Source organism: Nicotiana attenuata, chromosome 6 (assembly GCF_001879085.1).
Source record: "Nicotiana attenuata strain UT chromosome 6, NIATTr2, whole genome shotgun sequence".
In the NCBI taxonomy this organism is placed as follows: domain Eukaryota; kingdom Viridiplantae; phylum Streptophyta; class Magnoliopsida; order Solanales; family Solanaceae; genus Nicotiana; species Nicotiana attenuata.
In genome coordinates, this window is record NC_031994.1 from 28,151,019 (window position 1) to 28,170,615 (window position 19,597).

Below are 19,597 nucleotides of genomic sequence, written 5' to 3' on the forward strand. Positions count from 1 at the left end.
ACCCTTTGACTCCAAAGGGATAGCCTATGAAAACATGTGGAATAGCTCTAGGTTCAAACTTGTCCCTATGGACTTTAGGTAATGTTGGGTAACACAAGCAGCCAAAACTTCTCATTTGAGAGTACAGTGGTTTCTTTTTGTGTAGGATTTCAAAGGGACATTTGTTTTTAAGGTATGTAGTGGGTAGTCTGTTTATGATGTAGGTTACTGTTAGCACACATTGTCCCCAGTATTTCAAAGGCAATTTTGACTGGAATAAGAGTGCCCTAGCTGTTTCAAGTAAATACTTATGTTTTCTCTCCACCACACTATTCTGTTGTGGTGTGTATGGGCAGGATTTTTGGTGAATGATCCCTTTTGACCAAAAAAAGGTGTTACTTTCTGAATTAGCAAACTCTAAGCCATTATCTGTTCTTATGGCTTTTATGGTAGTCTTGAACTGGTTTTCTATCATTGAAATGTAGGCTTTAATGACTTGGATTGCATTGCTCTTGCATGCCAAAAGGTGTGTCCATGTAGTTCTGCTGAAGTCATCAACCATAGTGATGAAATACTTGTAGTTATCATGAGTGGTGGTGTGATAAGGTCCCCAAAGGTCCACATGTAACAGTTCAAAACACCATTAGAAGTACTGGTTCTTTGAGGAAAGGGTAATCTGTTGTGTCTGGCCATAGGACATATTGAGCACATAAAAGGTTGTTTGGAAGAAAAGGTTACAGGTATAGATGCTATTCGTTTCATTTTTACAAAGGGCACATGCCCAAGTCTATTGTGCCACAGAATATCATTCTCATGAGATGTATGGGAATTTAGAGAAACACAGTTTCTGACTTTATTTATAGATGAAGGAGCATTTACATCAATGTTACTACTAGCAGATGCTATTTTGTTCAGAAGGGGATCATATACACATGGAAAGTAAGCATCTTGAACATCACAAGGGTGAGTAGACAAGCAAGGAACAGAAAACTTGGCTGTAGTTGAGGAAGAACTGGTATCTTTGTGTTTCAAGCATTGAGAGCACAAGAGGTAAAGTCCATCCTTGACTCTACCAATCTCCAGAGGCCTCTTCAGAGAAGGGGCCTGCAACATACAAATACCATCAGTGAAGAATGCAATTCCTCTGAGGTGTAGGGTCAACAGATGAATAGGAGATTGTACTTAAAAGAAGGAACAAAAAGGACTTTGTGTAACACAATCCTAGGTGCAAGCTTCACACTTCCAACTTCTGTTACTTTAACTTTGTAGCCATTTGGTAATATGACTAATAGGGGATAAGGTAAGACAGTGATATCACACATAGAAGATCTATTGAAGGTCATGTGGTTTGAGGCCCCTGAATCTAGTATCCATGTATCAGCCTTAGATTTAAAGCACCTACATGACAATTTACCAAAATCAATTGAAGAGGTACCGACTACAATACCTGCAAAGTTGGTAGCTCCAGAACTCAAGTTCAAATTGTTGGGATCTTCCCCTCCATTGTTGGTTTTGAAGTGTTGTAGCAAGCTCATGAGCCGACCATATTGTTCTTTAGTGAAACTTATTCCCTGACTCTCATTGTGGTGCTCATTCTCATCTCCATTGTTAGCCATCATGTCAGTTGGAGGACCATGGACATTTGCCACTGCTCTTTTTCCTCTGTGGAACCTGAAACCTTGATTGGGATTTTGAAAATTCTGATTAGCTCCTTGAAACCTCTGATTGTTGTTTTGGAAAGATTTGTTAGAGCTCTGGAATCCTCGAGGGTATCCATGGAGTTTATAGCATTTATCTTTGGTATGTCCTGGCTTCCTACAATGCTCACACACAGGACGAGGTATGCTATTGGATGTGTAGTTGTTTCCTGGGTTATAATTGGTCTTGAAAGTGGGCTACTTAGGAGTATTGACATTCAAAGAGGTAGACTCGAACATCAGTTGGTTGCTAGGCTTGATCTCTCTTTGTTTTTCCTCTTGAATCAGCAGGGAGAAGGCTTGGGCCAAGGATGGCATGGGATTCATCATGAGAATGCTTCCCCTTACCATAGTGTACACTTCGTTGAGCCCCATAAGGAACTGGATCAATCGTCTATCTTGTTCAACTTTGTGCATGTTCTCCTTGGCTCCACAAGTGCAATTGCAACTGCATTGTGTTTTTTCACTTAAAGTGCTAAATTCCTCCCATAGTTTCTTCATCCTAGTATAGTACCCAGTTATATCCAGTGTTCCTTGCGACAGATCATTTATTTCTTCCTGAATTTGATACAGCTTTGCACCATTCGTCCGATCATAACGATCCTCTAGCTCTTTCCACAACTTGACAGAATCATTAATGTACTCCACACTATCAGCAATCTCCCTCCCCAAGGAATTCAAAATCTTTGAGGTAACCATATCATCACATCTCTCCCATAGTCTATACTTTGGAGATTCTAGATCTGGTTTCTTACAATCACCATTAATGAAACCTAGTTTATTTTTAACTGACAGTGCTCGAAGCACACTCCGTCTCCAAGATCTGTATCCAATTCCATTAAATGGAACTGGTAGCAACATTGCACCAGGATTATCCGATGGATGCATGTATAATGGACTACTTGAGTCAATGGCGGACTCCTTGTTTGAGTCCACATCGACGTGTTCGATTTCTTCATCATTAGCCATGAGAATTGCTTAATCAACAATATCTGAGATGCGAAAAGGAAAATAGAAACAGAGATTTAAGAACCCTAGCTTTTCGCAAAGACAGAAGTTACTTGCGATTGAAAAATGCAGATCGAGTTAACGACGATGTATACCAATCTTATGCGCGTAGGATCAACCGCGCTCTGATACCATATCAGAAACAGCAGAACAAACGTGCAGTTAAGCTCGAGAAGAGCTCCAATGGCGGGAATGGAGACTTGGAGAGGAAGATTGAAAATGAGAGCATTTGCAAGAAGAAAGAAAAGAATGAATTTGGAAATGAAAGTCTCAATCTCATTAGCTCAATTAAAGTGTATATATACACAATATAAAACAGGAGAAAATCAACGGAACACAAAACCCAAACTAAATCCTAACTAACTAACGAACTCTGGGAAAGCTAACTAACTCAACTAACTGCTAGGTACTACTCGTAATGCTATATGTACAACTACCCTGAACAAATATAAATAATACAATACAGAATATCTAATGATCTCAATAAAACTAAATGCAGAGAAATGAATTTATAACCCAGCTTTATCTATGAAGCCTCTGTGACATAAGTATGATAGGAATGCAGCAGACAAAGGATTTTCGACTATTCCACAAAATAAATAAAATTTCCTATAAACTGAACGAAGAAAGAACTTGTCTCCGTGATAACAAAATGGAGCACACCCTATGACTGCTCAATGTGAGGGAAAGCCTAGCCTATGATATGATTGTTGTTTAATCAAAAAATAGTTTTGCGGTCAGAACAAATAATAGAATTATTCAAATTTCCAATAACCAATTTTACTTCACTTTTCCTAATATAGATGAATAAGAAATAATGAAAATAAAATATTGAGAGAATAAAGAAAGAGAAATCTTATTGATAATCGCAGATTCCTTCTAAGAGACAACAAGATTCTTCAATTAGCAAAGAATAAAGTGTAAGGGATTGACAGTATAATTTTGTGAATTACTTGATGATCGTACAAATATGGCAAGAGGGTTTATATAAGGATACAATATGTAACTGCTTTGCCTACTTAATTCCCACTCGTTACAACAACAACAACAACAACAACGATCCAGTATAATCCCACTAGTGGGGTCTAGAGAGGGTAGTGTGTACGCAGACCTTGCCTCTACCCCGATGGGGTAGAGATGCTGTTTCCCTCGGCTCAAGAAGACGAAAAGACGAAAGGAGACAATATATCAGTACCATCATGGAAATAATAACAATAACACAAGAACCAGTGAATAGATGGAAAGAAGCAATAATGACCAGTAAATAAGGCCCGACACTATGAAAACAGAAGAGTAGTGTAAACACAACACTGAACACTAGCAGCTTAAGATTAAATCTATCAGCCTAGCCTCACATGGTAGACTAAATATGCTCAACTACCTCCTAACCCACAACCTTAATTCTCGACCTCCACAGCTTCCTATCGAGTGCCATGTCCTCGGAGAACTGAAGCCTCGCCATATCCCGCCTGATCACCTCTCCCCAATACTTCTTAGGTCGCTCTCTACCTCTCCTCGTACACACCAACGCCAACCGCTCGCACCTCTATGCATCGTACGTTGGGTTTAGTTTTGTGTTTAGTATTTATAATACTTTACTTTTTATCTTGTTTTAAAGAAAAATTTCATTTTAAACGACCAATCATGTTTTCGTGAGAAATATCTCTAAAAGTAACTGCTAAATATAACATAAGAGAGAAATCAAAATATCAAGATGTAACTTTTTAAAATAAACTAATTACGCCCACAATTATCAAAAATTAATTTTAAAATAATGCCTTTTCTAAATTTAACTCATGCCACTATGAACAATATGAAATATTAACTATAATATCAAAGACCTAATATAAACTGAAGATCGATTCGTATTTAACGATTCTTTATTATATGTTCATATTAAGGAATATTTGTCACGATTCGTATTTTGAGCAAATTATGACTGGCACTTGGTGCCTGAACTTGACTAAGTGAAGCTTTTGACTTTCTATTTTATAATTTGTTCTAGTTGATCTATCACGCAAACAAATGCAAACATTAAAATAAAATACACTTATCATTTGTGACTTGAATTCAAATAAAATTTGTAAACCTGCAAATATACTTCTTGTATTTTGATAACTGCAAAACTAAATGCAGAGAGATGAATTTATAACCCAACTTTATCTATGAAGCCACTATGACATAAGCATGATAGGTGATCACGCCCAACTCTAGTCCTAAAAAGGATAAGTGGTCGCTGCAAATATAATCCGGTCTAAAAGTCCGGAGTCGAATCCCACAGAGAACTAAGACTTAGTTGTATCTGTTTAATATCACCAAGAAGACAAGATTGAACAATTTTCTAAATTATAAAGATTGCGACTAAAACTGAAAATAAATAAACAGCTAAAAACTAGCTATGCTTGAATTGTAAACAATTGGAATAAAGGTCTAAGGTAATGGTTTCCCCCGTTGTTGATTTCCTTAGTTGTATGTTTCTTATAGCTTTGACTTAGTTGCCTCTATCAATCATGAACTCTCCAGCTATCATAAATCTCTCTCAAGCAATTATGATAATTTACTAGACGCACTCTCTCAAGCTACGCTAGCTAGATTCGCATTACAGTTCACTTAGATCGCACCCGAGGTATCGTTATCTCTAATCCAACCTCTAAACCCTCGGTTATGACTCTCGCCTATACTCCGGGAGTGATGTTGTTCAAAAAACTACCTAAATATGCACTCTCTCTCAAGCAGATACATAATAAATGGGACGGCTAATTGATGATCCTTTCAATTAACCACAATCAAAATGTAGTTGAACAAATAGAGATAAACAACCAATTCAAAACTATATTAATATAACAACCAAATCATCCCCAATGGGTTTCACCAAAACCTTAGATTAAAAGATTTAGCTACTCATAACAATGATGAAAACAACAAAAGAATTCATAGTCATTGATGAAAGAACAATTAGGGAGATAAGAATTGTTTCCCAAGTTGCCTCCTTGCCTCTCTTGTCTTGTTCTAAACCCTAAAAACTTATCTTATGCTCCTTTGGACGAACTAAACCTTTTATAGGTTGAGGGGATTGGTCTTCAACTTCCAAAAGTACCCTTCAGATCTGTTTTTCTGTCTGGACTAGCGCGGCCGCGCTAAGCCAGCGCTAAGGCCGCGCTAGTTGGGTTATATTCTGTCTCCGTCCGCGTCAGGTCCGCATTCGCAGTTTCAATCGATTTTTTGACCCTGTTCCGTTTGGAATTTGGAAAAACGTAAAACATGAAAGTTGTAGCCCTTTGAGTTACCTTTCCAACCATATATTGTGGAGCCCAAATGGAGTTCTGAGAAAAAAGTTATATTTGTTTTAATAGACAATGCGCGATATGGCTACTCGATTCTTCGTTCGCTCTAACTATCATCCGTTGACCCCCAAACACGATCCCGGCTTAATTCCTTGAGCTTTTACTCAGACTTCAAAGCTCCAAATCACTTGAATTCATTCCATAACATCTACATAGCTCGGAATCACTCCTACAAGGCATAAAACACACCATTAGTGCAAAATACTAGCGATTAAAGCTCAAACTCAATTAAAGTGCAGTAAATTAGAGTGTAATAAGCGACTAAAATACGCAATTATAGCCTATCATCAACACCCCACACTTAAATCATTGCTCGTCCTCGAGCGATCAAACTACACTTTTTCATAGACACGACCTTTTTAAACAATTCTCCTAACTCATCACGCCAAGAGTATTTAAAATAGACTAAGCACAAAAGCGTAACATCTTCATCTCAAGATTTGACTCACAAGTACCACACATTATTCACAATTCACCTACTTACTCTAACATAGAGGTCACTGACATTACCTTTCCTTCATGAATCAAGTGCCCTCACACAACAAAAGAGAGTAGTTCCACACAATAAAATTTAAGAACACTTAGGAACTCAAGATAGAAAGAATTTACTCACTCTCAGAAATAATATTCATATGCCACAAAGATGCACCATAAGCTTGCCCGTAGTGTATTACTCCACTAATCGAGCTCATTCATCTAGGATCAATTAGGACTTATTTGGTTGTAATGTAGGCTACGGGACGGGTAGGATATATTTAGATATAAGAGTGACTACACCTCTTAAGCACTTTAATACATATACTTTAACATTCAAACCCCATACTTATGTCAAACCAAACTCTACCTTCACATCAATGTATATTATCCCATACTTCTTTAAGCATAATTACAGCAAGAGTCACCACTTATTAAAGAAATACTTTTTTTTTCACAGCAATACAACTATATTTTTTTTTCAATTCAAGTGGCTCTTACTTGTTCAAAATAGTGCACCTTTCTCCTGATTTCATTAGTTCCACTCAAAAGCCAAACCAACCACCCCACACTTTAATTTTTACATAAATCATCACAATTCAAGTGCTTATGAGAGGTTAAAAGGTTCAAATAGATAGTCCATTCAAACAATTGGGTAAGACTTGTAATGTGGTTGCCAAAGAAATAGGATTAGAGGCTCAAATGGATTAACTACGATACATAATAATTAGGCAGGTAAAATATACTTATCTGGCTCAACAAAGAAATGCCTATATCACTTCCTAGACTGAACAAAACTACTATTTCGCTTTGCAAACACACGGGGCAAGTTCTAGGCATCAAATGCAATGCACAGAATAACACCCAAATCTCACACACACATGGCACATAACTCACTCAGGATTAAATTCATCAGGACACTCTAGTCAAAGCAGTTAAGCAAATTTAAGAACATACAATTTAAGGTACTTATACAAGAGTAAAAAAACTGAGCCTAAGCGTCACAACCAAAGTACTCACTATTCTCAAGGCATAACAAAGTTAAGAGATATTGCTTCAATTCAAAACACAACACAATGGCTCCTACTCCCAAAAAAAAGAAAAAAAAACTAACTACACCCGGTTCAAATAAAATCCTTGGAAAAGAACCGCGGCACAAAGAAAAACCAAGGGGGAATTGCTACACTACCTAACAAAAGAAATTTTTTTTAGACTTAAATCCCTCAAGAAAATTGTCTATTAGATCCATCATCGGGAAAAGTCCAATCTTTTTTAAAAAAAATTATTATTTAATTAAACTAACACAACTAAAATAGCATAGAAAGTCACCCAGACAATCTCCTCACCCCACACTTAAAATTGTGCATTGTCCCCAATGCACACCATAACTAATAAAAAGGGTAAAAGAGACTCCCTGGTAGGCCAAAGGCTGAAGCACTACAGCTCATGGGGTACTCAGACTTCTCCCAGCTTGGTCCTTCGTGCGGGTACCTCACACTTAGTTCCAACCATTTGGTTTGCTGTTGCATTCTTCCAATACCTTTGCTTTCCATGCTCCTAGAAAATAAAAAAATTGACACTACAAAAATAATACAATTAAAAAAAATAAAAATAAAAAATAAATAAAAGAAAGCAATAAAGCTGGGTTGCCTCCCAACAAGCGCTTGATTTAACGTCGCGGCACGACGCGAATTCACTTTTTGCCTCCACCTCGAGCTTATGAATTGAACCCCCAATTTGGCATCAAGTTTTCGTCTATGCTCCAGGGGTGGAGGAACAAATCTAATTGGTCCAAGCAACCATTGTACTGTTCTACACTTCTTGGCTTTTAGATGAGGTATATAGTCCTGTCTTTCTGGTAAGAAAAATTCCAGAATATAAGCACCTTGTTCCTCATTCCTTGACTTCTCAATCGGCTCGGATGACTCTATTTTCATATCGCCATCCAAGCACAATGTAGAAAAATGTTTGGAGTGAGGACCAATGCGCTCACACACATGAACTTCAGGACTTTCAGCATCCTCAACATCAATGATACTAGAGTCAACAAAATTTGTATCCTCAATGTCCTTGGCCGACTCTAGTCTCACTTCTTTAACATTGACATCTTCAAATTCTAGTTGGCTAGGTTGTTGATGTTCTACTTTGACCTCCCCAATTAATACCTCAAATTCATGCTCTTCTTGGCTACTATCATCAATATTGGATTGTTGAGCATTAAAAGCTCCAACCACTTGACTCAATTGAGCCTCCAACTTGCGAATAGTTGCCTCTTGCCTTTCTATGTGCAATTGTTTCTCATTGTTTTGTTCCAGAAGGCACTTTAGCATATCCTTGATCTCCTTCAAGTCCGCATTCCTAGGTTCTTTGTTCCTATTAACTTCACAAGAAAAGGTAGAACCATCATAGTAAGGGTTGGGGGAAAATAAGAAATATAAGCACAACCATGAAGGTGACCATTTTTACCACCACACACATCACACATATTCCACAAATAAGATTGAGTTGGTGCACATAACTCGCTCTTAGGAACGTTTTGAAAATTTTGCCACGGGTGGTTTCCTTCACAATATGTATTGAGATCAATAGTAGAATTATCTACACCTAAATTCCCATAATTCCAAGATTCCATGTTTCTCAAATCGATAGTTATATAAAAAAAACAAAAAAAAAAAGAAAATAAAATAAAAGTTCAAACTCGTAACCTAGCAATATATACAGCTACAACTACACCGTTAGTCCCCCGGCAACGGCGCCAAAATTTGATCACGCCCAACTCTAGTCCTAAAAAGGATAAGCGGTCGCTGCAAATATAATCCGGTCTAAAAGTCCGGAGTTGAATCCCACAGAGAACTAAGGCTTAGTTGTATCTGTTTAATATCACCAAGAAGACAAGATTGAATAATTTTCTAAATTATAAAGATTGCGACTAAAACTGAAAATAAATAAACAGCTGAAAACTAACTATGCTTGAATTGTAAACAATTGGAATAAAGGTCTAAGGTAATGGTTTCCCCCATTGTTGATTTCCTTAGTTGTATGTTTCTTATAGCTTTGACTTAGTTTCCTCTATCAATCATGAACTCTCCAGCTATCATAAATCTCTCTCAAGCAATTATGAAAATTTACTAGACGCACTCTCTCAAGCTACGCTAGCTAGATTCGCATTACAGTTCACTTAGATCGCACCCGAGGTATCGTTATCTCTAATCCAACCTCTAAGCCCTCGGTTATGACTCTCGCCTATACTCCGGGAGTGATGTTGTTCAAACAACTACCTAAATATGCACTCTCTATCAAGCAGATACATAATAAATAGGAACGATTAATTGAGGATCCTTTCAATTAACCACAATCAAAACGTAGTTGAACAAATAGAGATAAACAACCAATTCAAAACTATATTAATATAACAACCAAATCATCCCCAACGGGTTTCACCAAAATCTTAGATTAAAAGATTTAGCTACTCATAACAATGATGAAAACTACAAAAGAATTCATAGTCATTGATGAAAGAACAATTAGGGAGATAAGAATTGTTTCCCAAGTTGCCTCCTTGCCTCTCTTGTCTTGTTCTAAACCCTAAAAACTTATCTTATGCTCCTTTGGACGAACTAAACCTTTTATAGGTTGAGGGGATTGGTCTTCAACTTCCAAAAGTACCCTTCAGATCTGTTTTTCCGTCTGGACTAGGCGGCCGCGCTAAGCCAGCGCTAAGGCCGCGCTAGTTCGGTTATATTCTGTCTCCGTCTGCGTCAGGTCCGCAGTCACAGTTTCAATCGCGTTTTTGTCCCTATTCCGTTTGGAATTTGAAAAAACGTAAAACATGAATGTTGTAGCCCTTTGAGTTAGCTTTCCAACTATATATTGTGAATCCCAAATGGAGTTCTGAACATAAAGATATATTCATTTTACTAGACAATGCGCGATATGCCTACTCGATTCTTCGTTCGCTCTAACTATCATCCGTTGACCCCCAAACACGATCCCGGATTAATTCCTTGAGCTTTTACTCAGACTTCAAAGCTCCAAATCACTTGAATTCATTCCATAACATCTACATAGCTTGTAATCACTCCTACAAGGCATAAAACACACCATTAGTGCAAAATACTAGCGATTAAAGCTCAAACTCAATTAAAGTGCAGTAAATTAGAGTGTAATAAGCGACTAAAATACACAATTATAGTCTATCATCAACAGGAATGCACCAAACAAAGGATTTTCGACTATTCCACAAAATAAATAAAATTTCCTATAAACTGAACGAAGAAAGAATGTGTCTCCATGATAAAAAAATGGAGCACACCCTATGACTGCTGCATGTGAGGGAAAGCCTAGCCTATGATATGATTGTTGTTTACCAAAAAATAATTTTTTTGGTCAGAACAAATTAATGATAGAATAATTCGGGTTTTTAATAACCAATTTTACTTCACTTTTTCTAATATAGATGAATAAGAAATAATGAAAATAAAATATTAAGCAAAGAAAGAGAAATCTTATTGATAATAGCAGATTCCTTCCAAGAGAGAACAAGATTCTTCAATTAGTAGAGAATAATGTGTAAGGGATTCACAGTATAATTTTATGAACTACTTGATGATCGTACAAAATATGACGGGGGGGGGGGGGGGGTTATATAAGGATACGATATGTAACTTCTTTGTCTACTTAATTCCCACCCGTTACTAATATTAATTACATTGACTTCCCATTACTTGGGTAATTTGTAATGGTTATGGCAATAATAACCATTCGCGCACAATCATGAAATATATCGATTTCTTTCCATATCCGGTGCTATTAATGAATCTTCTTTGTAGTCTTTAATTATATATCCCGCGCCTATCTCTTCTTTCCCAGTCGCCAAATACGGTATCTTTGTAAGCAACCCCGTGGGTGTTTTACCCATGCCGTTCTTCTAATATTTGCTCTTCTTTATCGTTCTAACTCTTGTGCCATCAGTCAACTCACCATTAACCCACGTGTAGAGTTTCTTTTCACCAATACCGATAGTCCTCCTACTTTTTGAGTATTCTCAACTAAATATTCAGGAAGTGATAAGCTTATTTACGGCGGGAATGTCTTGCCGCCTCTTCCCGATATCATTATGATTTACCTCAAAAGCGAAGAGGCATACGTCTTTTCTTTTTAATGCTCGAGACCCGTGTCCCGCTGTGATTGGCTTTGCAGTTTGCAACGTCTTTTTAGGGTTTCTACGGCTATGTCAGTTCGCAGTGATGATTCCATGATGACGGCTCATAATGACGCCTTTTTCTTATAAATACCTCATCACACATCCTTCAAAACTTCTTCTACTCTCTTTCGTTTCCTTATAAGCTTTCTTTGCAACATTCCTTCCCTCTTCGTGCTCCTGCAATAATTAACAATGGCTTCCCGATCTTCAAACCCTTCATCATCATCTGACCCTCAAAGGGCTATTATAGTAGATGAACTTCCTTCTTCTACAGCTCCGATTAGGAGTAGAAAAAGAGGTGGTAGGCTTCGTAGCTTAGTCTCCATATATAGCCGAAGTACAACTTCTTCTTCTCAGAAGACTTCCTCTAAACCTTCTTCTTCTTCTTCCAAAGCTAAATCCTCATACACCCCTAAATCTTCTTCTAAAGCCAGAGATCAGAACGAACCATTACCTAAACCTATATTTTCTGAGATCGTTCCTCAGGAATTTTCTTTCAAATCAGATCGTGAAGCATGGAAGATAGAAATTTCTTCCATAGCTACTTAAACCTACTGATCAGTATCCTTCTTTAATCAACTCCAGTCTTCTTCCTTTAGTACGCCGTGCCTGCTATTGAAAACCTGACTTTCTAGTCATAGTCTCTAGTGCCGACTATCGAATAACCTCGTATCGTGAAGGTTATTCATTCGTCTACACTTATCCTTTTACTTTAGGATTCAAACCCCCTATCGATCTAGTAATCATTGAGTTCTGTCATTACTTCAACGCTTTCCTTGGCTAAATAGGCCCAATAACTTGCCTTCGTTACCTATCGAGTTTAGTTTGCGCCCCTTTTTCTTTTCGTCATCTCCTTCACTTTTATTCTCTAAATATTTTCTACGAGGGTGTTTTCACGCTTTAGGAAAGAAGTAAAAGAGTCCTGGTCAGTCTTGAAGATGACCATGACCAAGGTTGGTTCTTGACTCGTGGCTGTTCCAATCGTGCTTTAGAGGGAGATGAAAACATGCCCTTCCCCGAGAAGTGAAAATTTGCACGTGAGTTTTTTCCCTTTTTTTTATAGTAATCCACTAGGCATGGCCTAGGGCTGGTTTTTTTATATATAAACAAAAACAAAACAATGTCATGATGTCCTGATGAATGTAAAAAAGATAGAATTTGTAACCTACATTAGTCCTATTATCAAGGTTGAGTGATAAATTCAACCATGATAGTACATGAATATAGCTACCAAACACTAGTCCATATGTCTTTGTATGTTGCTGCATCTTCCGTTTATTGATAGAATAACCCCTGACGCCCTTAACCATTGTCCAGTTGCATGAATAGCCATTTTGTTTGCAATGTAATCCACATATATCACGATCTTCATTAACTACTGCCCAAGTATCCTCTGAGTTTGTCAGCCTTTTGATTTCCTGCATGACAATTGAGCCAAACCAAGCTGAAATATACGAGCCAATTATTACAATTACTGCCCAGACCAATGTATGTGTACTGCCTTTGCCAACAAATCTGTAAAACCTCCGATGATAATTTTGTGCCCTCCTACAGTTATGGTGTTCCTTTCCCCTGTTGTTAACGTGCCAATTGAGGGAAAGATCCCTTCTTGTATCCAGATTTCCCGCATTCTCCTGCTCCTTGAGCTATGTTGAGCTTGTTCATTTTCCAGCAATAATGCATTTGTGTCTAGTTTTGCATTGTATCTCTTTATTTTCCAATAAGGCCTCAACATTGTGTGATCGTACATTTGAACGTGCCTTATGAAGAGAAACAGAAATGTGCTGAGTAGGCTCTATTCTTTCCAGATTGAGAGACCACCTCCAACACAAAACCAAGCCTACTACATTCCAGTTGTGCTCCCTCATGCTTGTGCATGCCACTTTTTCTTCTTCAAGGGAATGAGTACCTAGTACTAATACCACCCATTGAAGTCGTAATAGGTGGCAAGGCATGAGTACAATAACTTTTCCTGCAAAAAAGAACACGAGGTTAGTGAAAATACTGACCAACACCATCTCCTCCCACAGGATTCGAAGGTACTGATCCTGCTTGACTTCCATCTTCCCCATGACTCTCTTTTCCTTAATCTTTATCTCCTCTATCTCTTTGCTCCTCACTTCTAGTCCCTTCCATATGAAACATCTAACTCTTTTGTGCCAGTTTTGCAGCTGCACCTCATTCTCCAGCTTCTCCTTGAATTTCCTTAGTTGTGTTATGCACTGATAATATCTTCTGCATTTCCCCTATTCTATGCCCCTGCCATATTGTATTGTAACCAATGTTGCCTGACTCCCTGTATCCATTGTGGTCTCCCTACCTTTCCCTGTATTCCCAAGTCCAAAGTGCCCATTTCGCTTAAACATTCTGAGCACTACATCACCTGTTTCATCTCTAATTGATCCTATATAAGTTTGAGGTACCATCTGCCTGTTAGCCACATGCCCTACCTGACTCCATTTCCTTTTCTGCATCATTTCTTTTCTCTTCCACCTCAATGTAACTCCCTTGAACCAGATTTGCCACACGACCACCTCACCCAACTTCTTCTTGAATTTTCCAACCTTTGTTGAGCACAGATTTTGGTTCCCAACTTTTGTGCTCCTGCCTTGTTGTAATATACCCAATTTTGCCTGGATTCTTGTAATCAGTCAACTCACCCTAGCTTCTCCCGTATCTCCTAGTCTATATTGCCCATTTCGTTTAGACATTTTGGGCATAGGATCTGCTGCTGCTACTGAGATTTGCCAATAACACCTGCTGCTGCATATGATGGGCAACAGAATGTCCTGCAATGCATCTACATCTATGCCTGCCTTTGATTTCCTTTCAGTGGATTGAGTGCATAACACTAATACCACCAGCTGAGGTTCAATTAAAGGACAAGACATAGATGTAGCATCAAAACCTGCAAAAAAGAAAACTTTGTTAGAGAAAACTATCAACATCATGTACTCCTCACAAATGATTTGTACATGATGCTCATGAATTAGCTCCTGTCCTCCCCTCATCCTTGACTCCATACTCCTTAATTCCTTGCAACCTTCACCCTCATATATGGACATTGAAGTTTATCTTCATTAACAATTCTTCTTCCTTGTGTATCTAATTGCCAAAAGCCATAGCATTCAATCTCTCCTGCATCAATGGCATAATTAGCAAAGTGATCCGCCAATTTGTTTCCTTCCCCGTAAATGTGTGTCACTCTGTAATTACCCCTGCCCATAAGTTGCCATATCTCCTCCATATGTTCCACTATACACCACGGAGGCTTCCATAAACCTTCAACAATGTTCTTTAAAAGCATAGAGTCAGTTTGCAACCATACATTATTGTACCTATGAGCATTACATATTCTTAAAGCCTCCAAAATAGCAATTGCTTCAGCTTCTGAATTTGTTGTCTCATTAATCTCCTTCCTAAGAGCATATATTACATCTCCTGCCTCATTCCTCACACACACTTCAATTGAACTCCTCCCCGGATCCCCCCTAGAAGCACCATCTGTATTAACCTTTACCCAACCCTCACTAGGCCTTTCCCAAATTGCCTTCTCATATTTTAGCCTAGGATTGTAGTTTTCCAGCATCTTTAGTAAGTCATGCCACTTATGAGGGACATAACAAAGGCCTGGCTTTCTAACTCGAACAAGGGCTTGCAGAGCAGAGGATACCTGATATATTACCCTACTGATTGTGACTGCATCCCCATATTTGTAGCTATTTCTCCTTTTCCACAACTCCTAAATTATGCAATAAGGCAATGCCTGCATTATGGGCTGAATTCTAGGCAGAACACGAGCAGTCCAACACTTTATAATCGCCTGGTGCATTGATTACCCCTCCAATCGTATCCCAGCTCTAGATAGAAAGTACTTCCACACTAACTTGGCCGCATGAGATGTGAAGAATAAATGTGACAATGACTCTTCCTTTGGTTCAATGCAGCACCAACATCTTGAAGGCATGAAGTAGCCCAGCCTTCTCATAAAATCATCCAAGGGAAGCTTAGCCTTCCATACTTTCCACATAAAAAATGAAATCTTGAATGGCAAGCCTTTCACCCATATCATTTTGTATGCAAGTCGTGGGTCATTCCTTCTCCTTAAATAGTCCCAAGCAGACTTAACACTAAAATTCCCACGAGTTTCAAGCATCCAGTAAGGTACATCCAAAATATCTTCCATCACTGGAGGCTTGATCCTTTCCAGAATGTGCATAGCAAACTCCATAGGCAACACCTCCTGCAACTTTTCCACATTCCACATGCCATCCTCCACCACATCATACACATTGTGAATATTTTCATCAATTCCAAATTCTGGGGGGACTAGAAAATAAAGAGCTCCCAGTCCTGTCCAATTATCAAACCAAAAGAGAGATGATCCCATCTTAGGGCGCCATGAGATTTGGTGTTCAATAGCATCCCTACACTCCAGCATTTTCCTCCAAATGTGTGACCCCTTCCTCCAAGGTACAATTACAGCTTTTAACTTCTTGCAATACTTTTGACTCATTAATGAACTCCATAAGCTTGGCTTAGTTCTAAAATTCCACCACAATTTGCAAAATAAAGCCTTTGATACATCATGCAAGGATCTAAATCCAATGCCCCCTCCTCACAAGGAATGCACAAATTATTCCATGAAGCCCAATGCCTACTAGTTCCTCCTATAGCACTGCTCCAGAAAAATTGAGCAAAAATCTTATGTAATTTATTGATGACATAATGTGGAGGGTTTACAACTGAAAGTAGATGAATTGGCATACGTTGCAAAACATGAGAGATCAATACTGTCCGACCTCCTATTGACAACAACTTCCCTTTCCAAGCTTGTAATTTGTGCATGACCTTGTTGATTAAATCCTGATAATAGTCCATCTTTCTTCTAGAATAAAAAATGGGCAGCCAAGGTATGTAAAACGAATATCTTTCCTTCCAATTCCAGTGATTCTTTCAACCTTTGTGACAACCTCCATATCCACCAAGCGATGCATGTAAACTGCAGATTTGCTCTTGTTTACCAGCTGAATAGAGGCTACCTCATAAGCATACAATATTTCCATCACCAATCTAAGAGAGGTAGCATCAGAAGAGGAAAAGATGATAGTGTCATCCGCATATGCCAAGTGATTGATTTTAGGACTCCACTTAGGCATTCCATAACCACAATAGTATAAGTTTAAATGCAATGAATTCAGTCCCCTAGAAAGAGCTTCAGCAGCCAAGATAAACAATGTTGGAGATAAAGGATCCCCTTGCTTGACACCCCTATATGATTTGAAGAAACTATAGGGTTGACCATTTATAAGCACTGAATACCAATTGTTTGAGACAATTCCATAATGAATCTCTCACCAAACCCCATCTTCCTCAGTACTTTTGTTAAGAACAACCATGAAAGCCTATCATATGCTTTGGTCATGTCTAGCTTAATGACTACATTAGGCCCTGCCTTGGTTCTCAATCTAATGTCAGTTATAATTTCTTGAGTTAACAGCACATTCTCAACAACGCTCTTTCCCTTTACAAATCCGGCCTGCTCCTCAGAGATAATATTGGGAAGAAATCCTACTAACCTCTCATGAATAACCCTTGAAATAATCTTATTGGAGAAATTGCTAAGGCTTATTGGCCTCAAATCAGAGAAAGTTGTTACCTCCTTCTTTTTTGGCAATAAGACAAGGTTGGTATGCGTGATACATTTGGGCAGTTCATGACCATTAAAGAAAGCTCTAACCATGTCAAATATGTCATCTCCAATGATATCCCAGCAAGAGTGATAGAAACTACTTGTAAAACCATCTGGTCCACCTGCACTCTCACCATTCAAACCAAGTACTGCTTGTTTCACCTCTTCCTTAGTTGGCTGCTTCATCAATTCTGCATTTTGCTCATCATCTATCAATGTAGGAATATGATCAAGTATATGGAATTCCGAGGGGATAGAATTCTCAGTGAATTGGTCCTTGAAGAACCTCACTGCCTCCTCTGCAATTTCCTCATTCTGTTCAACCCAAACACCTGAACTATTTTGAATTCTTTTGAGCTGAAGCCTCTTTCTTCTACCATTGACATGTGTATGAAAAAATTTAGTGTTCCTATCTCCCTCCTTGAACCATTGCATTCCTGCCTTTTGTTTCCAAAACTCTTCTTCAATAGCCAAGTATTTGATCATGTTTGCCTGCACTTTTTGTAATCTCTCCCTATTGTCTTGAGTAGGAACAGCTTCAAACTGAGCTTCATGAATCGAGACCACCTCTTCTAAACTCGTTATTTTTTGAAATATATCTCCAAAAGTTGCCTTGCTCCACACAGTTAATGCTTTCTTCAATTTCTTCAACTTGTGGTTGAACAAAACAAATGGATTGGCGTGGAAATCAGCATTCCAGTTTTCTTTCACCACTTTTTTGAAGGAGTCATGCTGTATCCAGAAATTTAGGAACCTAAAAGCTTTCTTCACTGGTGCAGCTTCAATATCATATTTCAACATCAATGGACAATGATCTGATCCTATTTTAGGAAGGTGAGTGACCTCCAAATCAGGAAAAGTTTGCTGGAATTCCATATTGGCTAAACAACGATCAAGTCTTTTAAAAATGCATTCTTCATCAGCTCTCCCATTCCACCATGTAAATATACTGCCTTTGAAGCCTAAATCTGTTAGGTTGCAGGTGTTTATGCAGTGTCTAAAGTCATCAATCTCATTCAAAGAGACTGGTAATCCTCCAAACTTCTCTTCTTCATCCCATATAATATTAAAGTCCCCACCAACAAGCCAAGGAACTGTCATGTCTCTAGCCAAATTGTATAAGGAATTCCACAGTTCAATCCTCTCTATGGAATCACACTTTGCATACACTAGTGTTAAGATCAATTCTACATGAGTTTCAGTGTCAACTAATCTTAACGTCAACTGTTGAACCATGTCATAAATGATATTAACATCAAATATCTCATCTATGAACACCCAAATTTTATTGGACATTGGCAATGGCCTGCACAAACCCAATTCTTCTTCTATACCTTTCCAATTTCCTAGCCTGTTGCTTTGGTTCCATGAGTCCAATGAACTCAAAGTGGTGTTGTCTGTTCATTTTAATGAGCCTTTCAAACGCTTGCATAGTCTTCACTGACCTAATATTCCAGATTATAGCATCCATTAGAGGTTAGTTGATTTTGAAAGTGTCCTCCTTGTTTGAATTCCAGTTAAAGGAACAACTGATGATTCCTTAACTGGATCCTTTACTGACTTTTTCCTCCCTTTAGTTGCTGATTTCATCTTGTCCATATACCTGGGAGATAAGTCTCCCTGTCTTGCTATATTTCTGAAGTTTTGTGCCGTGGACTCCTCATCAAGATATTTTCCTGAGTTTTCAATATGCTCACCTGCTTTCTGGTCTTGGATCACATCTGTGTCAATTTCTCTGTGATGATCCTCAGCCACGATAGATTTTTCCTTTGGATGCTGCTGCTTGTCTTGATTAACCTCCAATGGAGCAGTGCTATGATCTTTGTGCCTTTGTTTGTCCCCAGCTATAGTACTCTCTCTCAGATCTTTGCTGCTCCTATCAGTAACAAGAATTTCATTCCCAGTACCACCTGGATCCCCCATATTCACATTGATATCCTTTGGATTGACTGATGTAGTAATAGGATTTCCTGCATCCTTCACAATATTCCCTGATTCATCATTCACCTGAGTTGGTTCTCCTTTTTTTGCTTTGTTCTCATCAATAGACATTGGGTTCTCTTGCACATTGCTGATGAGATCCTCCTCTCTGTTGACATTCTCCTCACCATTGGCACTTTTTTCCTCTTCTGCAACATCTACATCTGAGTCTCTTTCTGCTTGCATAACATCAGGAATGATCCCTTCATCTGGATCTTCC